Genomic DNA, 5,292 nt, shown 5'->3' on the forward strand with positions numbered 1-5,292 from the left:
TACATGAGTTGTAGGCCGGCTTGATAATAATTCTATAATCAAAATAAATTCATATCTCCATGAATACTTATCAGAATTGGATTATCTTTATATCAATCCTACACCTCTCGACGAGAGGAATCTAATAAAAATATTATTAGCCATGAATAAGATGACCCACATGAAGTTTTGCCCTGGTTGCCAATTTTAACAGTAAGAGAGTCGGTCGCGTCCTTGTTTGCCTGGCTAGGAGAGCCAATCCAGGTAACCATTTCGTTATCTTCAGCGCCCATAACACTGCCATCTAGAGGGATTACTAGATTCAGAATGCTTCCTGAAAAACGTGCTGGTTCACAAGCAAGAACTTGATCCTGTGAAGATGCTGGCTGGGGTTGAGGGGCTTCCGGGAATCCATCCTCGTTCTGCATATTGTCAGCGTTGAGCACTACCCAACCAATCTCACCCTGCAATTCGCTCGCATTCTGAGACTGAGACTGAGACATGGAAATGTTGACCGAACTACTGGGCTCATCTTCCTCCTCCGTAAAAATTACAGTGATATTGGCAGAAATCAAAGGCTTATTGAGCCCGCTCCTGACCATAAACTGGGTGGTTTGAAAGGAACTATTCAGAGAGGGCTGAGAATGATCAGAAGGCGGGGAGGATGGAGAGGCAGAGGCTAAAGGAGTGATGTTCTGAGGAGCAGAACCACGACGACGACGTGAGACTCCGCGATTGCCCGAATTACCACCACGACGTGGGACGCCGCGACGTCGAGCCATGGCTGGATGCACAGGGAGCTTAGGCAGAGAAGATGACCAGAACTGGAGGGGAGGGGACCAGGCACAAGCTGAGCAAACCGAATTGAAGAACCAGAGGAGCTTCCAGACACCCTGAATAGAGCAGGGGTGCGGAAAAAATAACGAGCAAAGGAAGAAGGGGCTTCGAATATCATCTGCAGAAACCAGAGAGCGCGCCATGGTTAAATCGCCTTGCCGAATTTCTCGAGATGGATGCGCATTGAATGCCATTAACAGAGCCTTAATGCTTCACTTTTCACCTTTCATATCATCTGCTGCAGGAGTGTGTAAGCTACTGGAACCGTCCAAGTGCCAGGACAGCTGCTGTTGCTGCATGCGGTTCATTAACTCATATTAATAACACCCGCATCTGGGGGATACATAACACTTCATTTTCATGATGCTTGCCAATTGAGCTGCCACCCCTGTGGCTTATTTCATGTGATAATTAAAATCTCTAATTACACATACTAAAAAAATGATTACATATGTTTGATGCATGTTATTGATGGGATAAATCATCCTATGTTTCAATTTTTCTTACTTATTTGACGATATATTTCGACACTTTTTCGAATATCCCTATTGACGTGGTTTAGATATCATCTTGTTCAACGCCTTTAATTTTCTTAATCTCCCCGCAAAATGAAAAGAATGATAATTAATATTTACATGAAGGTAAATATCTTAGAAATATTAATTTGATAATTTTATGATTAGTATATACAAATTACATAAATACATGTTTACCAATGATTTTTTTGTTATTGTAAGATTTTTCTATTGCAAGTTTCATAACTCTCATTTGCCATTGCTCTAGAAAAATTCATTGTAGTTTAAATATAACTGTTGGGTCTTGAAAATGTCATTCATTTCCATTAGACTTTCACTATTATGTCCATTATATCACCTCCATTTCTCTACTATGTCACTACAATCATCCCACTTTCATTATCATCGGGCCACATTTGTGTTTTTCCAAACTTTATTAATTCTTAGCATTTTTAAGTGAATTTGTGGATAAAAATTAGAAAATAATGTGCATATGCTTATACCTAACAAGTGGGTTGAGATTGTTGACATGTGTAGGTCAAAAGGAGGCTTCTAGAAGACCTTTATGTGGCACCCTAAGGCCAAATTTGAATTTGAGTGGAGAGAATCATGAGATCATGAGGATATGTGTCACATCTCCTAATTGTATTGAAACTCTAAGAAGACATGTGTCTTATCAGTTCCTATTTTGATTAGGACTCTAGAGGTAGAGGGAGAGATTCATGGACTCTCATTAATGAGATGGCTTCTCATCTTTTTGTATAAATAGGAGATCTCTCTCCTTCATTTGTTAGTCTTAGCTTAGCTTGGCTTTTTAGTTCTTTAGCTTGGAGTTTGTAGTTCTTCTTTGATGGCTTTGGAAAGCTTTGGAGAGCTTTGTTGTACTTTGTAATTTTGAAGAATTTGAATAAAGCTTTGATGTTCTCAACATGGAAGGAGATGTGAAGTAGATGTCATGGAGCATATTAGAATGTAAGGTAGAGTAGATTTTGCTTTGTAGTTTTGCTTTGATTTCATTCAAGTATGTCATTTTATTGCTTTCAAGTTTGATAGTTTAGATTTTCCATTCATGCAAGTGTGTTCAACCGGTTGATTGTAGATTAGTTTTTCTTTACATGTTCTTGTATTTGCTTATTAGTTTTTGCTCGAGCTTTTTAATGTAGTTTTTGCATCAAGTAGTGATCTGAGATTTGCTTCTCTGCTGAACTTTTTAGCCTTTAAATTTCAGTTGTTATGCTTTGATTTTAGTGAGATTTGTTTGCTGCTATTAGCTAGTTTAGATATCAAATTCTTCATGTTATTTGACGTTATCTCCGGAGCCATGGCTTAACCCCGAAAAGCTACTTGGTGAGCTATCAGATTATAAGTGAAGTGATTTGATTTTACTTTCATTAATCTGCAAGTAGGTAGTTTAGATATCAAGTTCTTCATGTTATTTGACGTTATCTCCGGAGCCATGGCTTAACCCCGAAAATCTACTTGGCGAGCTATCGGATTATAAGTGAAGTAATTTGATTTTGCTTTCATTAATCTACAAGTAGGTAATTTAGATATCAAGTTCTTCATGTTATTTGATGTTATCTCCGGAGCCATGGCTTAACCCCGAAAAGCTACTTGGCGAGCTATCGGATTATAAGTGAAGTAATTTGATTTTGCTTTCATTAATCTGCAAGTAGGTAATTTAGATATCAAGTTCTTCATGTTATTTGATGTTATCTCCAGAGCCATGGCTTAACCCCGAAAAGCTACTTGGCGAGCTATCGGATTATAAGTGAAGTAAATTGATCTTGCTTTCATTAGTCTGCAATTTTTGGTTTGTTTGAGTGCAATAGTTTAGATTTTATTTCTGTAATTAGATGGGCAACAAAGATAGTGATTTCATGATCAAAACTTCATCTTTTGCGTGATTTAAGTAGCTGCATATTTACACTTTTGTTCAAGTACCGATTTTATCAATAGCATGTTTTGAGATCTTTTGAAGTGCTAAGTTTTGGAAGTTACTATAAGGGACATAAACCTTGTCTTGAAATCTACATCCATACTTGACGTTTAAAAGTATTCTTAAGACCTTAGAATAGGATTTCCATTTGCATTAAAAACTTTAAGAAACCAACAAGAACAAAACCCCAAAAACAACATAAACTATAAAACAACGAAGTAAGAAAAATGTTAACTAAGCACATATGGTGCACCACACTTCATCAGTTTACGATACCTGGATTGATAATTTATGTAGAGCAATTTAAGTTAAATTGACTAGACAATAACTTGATTCTTGGATTTATTTTTAAATTGTAAGTGAAAATAATGTCTATACATTCTATCCCTCATAGTTTTACAAAATTCCCCCCCCGCCATTAACTTCCAAGACCACTCCAAATGAATTAAGAACCAATTCATCATCATCTACATACTTCAAATTTTCTTTATACTTGGGAAGACTTCTTGTTTCCTTGTTGTCAGTTCATGCACAACATTCAACATATGCCAAGTAAATCTTTGAAATCTATTAGCTATTATTAATAGGAAGTACATTGTAGTGTAAAGTTAAATAGAAACTTAAATACATCACCTTTTGATCCATATTCCTTGTTTCTAAAATTCCTCATGATTGTTGTGTTGATGCCTCGAAAATTGCTGCAACAACATCAGGGAAAACCACTCGGTCCGGACCTTAAAGGCAGGTCCTTTTCTGTTTGGTGTGGTGGCTCCGACTGGAAATAATGGGACCAATTTCCTAATGGTTTGTAGATGGGATGGATAAGTGGTTGATTTCTAATATCTAATGATAATGGATGGATGATTTAATCTAAAAAAATAAAATTATAAACAACTAATCTATCTCGGGAAATTTCTGCTTTAGTGTAAATTTTGATGATCTTTATCTACAAACAGACATATAGATGACTCTATTGGTAAACAAAGACATTTATTCATATGATAATTACTTTGTTCAAGTAGTTGAACAAAGTAATCATTAAAAAATTATTACACTATTCTTCATATATCATTGACATAAATATGATTGAAAGAATAACACTCCTTAGGCATTCAATAGTGATAAGTATAAGGACTGCTGTTAAAACACATACATATATCCAACGATAGCAAGATTAAATAAATGCTGATTCACATGAAAGAATGGAGCAAAAACCTAGATAATAGTACCATATGTTGTTTGGATCACTCCCGATATCAATCGCATTCAAATTCCTTCTTCTAACTTAGAAACACTTCCACAACAAAGCAATAGTGCATATCTCATCAAAGCTTTCTTCGTTAAAATTCAGAATATTGGCCCAGTCTTCATAAAAAAAATATATCAGAAGCACAATAATGTGACTTACTGATTTGAGTTTATACAAAAACTGAGGACCTTTTCCATAACCATGAAAGGGTCTATAAATACTATCTAAGCTAATTAATTATGAAATAAAAATACTATTAGGTGGTATAACCAAATCATGAGAATCTCCTCGAAATAGGCCTGTTTGCAGTCGGTAGCATGATTCACTGTTTCGACCGATCATTCTTTGGCTTGAGCTGGCAGATAGCAAGCATTGGTTGCAATTATGGAGGGTGACTCAGACGAGAATGCAGTTGGGTTGAATATGTGGCATCGTGAATTTCGGGAATCATGTAACTGATTGCATCGATTAAACATTTGAGTGCTGCCCTTTGACTGTATGGTTTAACTAGGAATAACCAAAAGGTGTCCCAAGTTAAACTTTGGATGCCGACGATTAATCTTTCGTTCTTCTCCAATTCTTGATTGCATGTTTGTTCCAATACTTTGGCTGACGTCAATTTACTTGGAGTGCACTATGAAATTAAGTTAGACAGATAAAGAGTATCATTGATTAACTCAATTAATTACTGGTTGCTGATCTGCATCTTGAAGTTTCACTTTCTGCTTTCATCAATTGTGATTGCCATTCTAGGAAAAGAATCTCTTTGTGTG

Source organism: Pinus tabuliformis, chromosome 6, assembly GCF_031772625.1.
Source record: "Pinus tabuliformis cultivar Carrire ecotype Pingquan chromosome 6, CPIR1, whole genome shotgun sequence".
NCBI lineage: Eukaryota > Viridiplantae > Streptophyta > Pinopsida > Pinales > Pinaceae > Pinus > Pinus tabuliformis.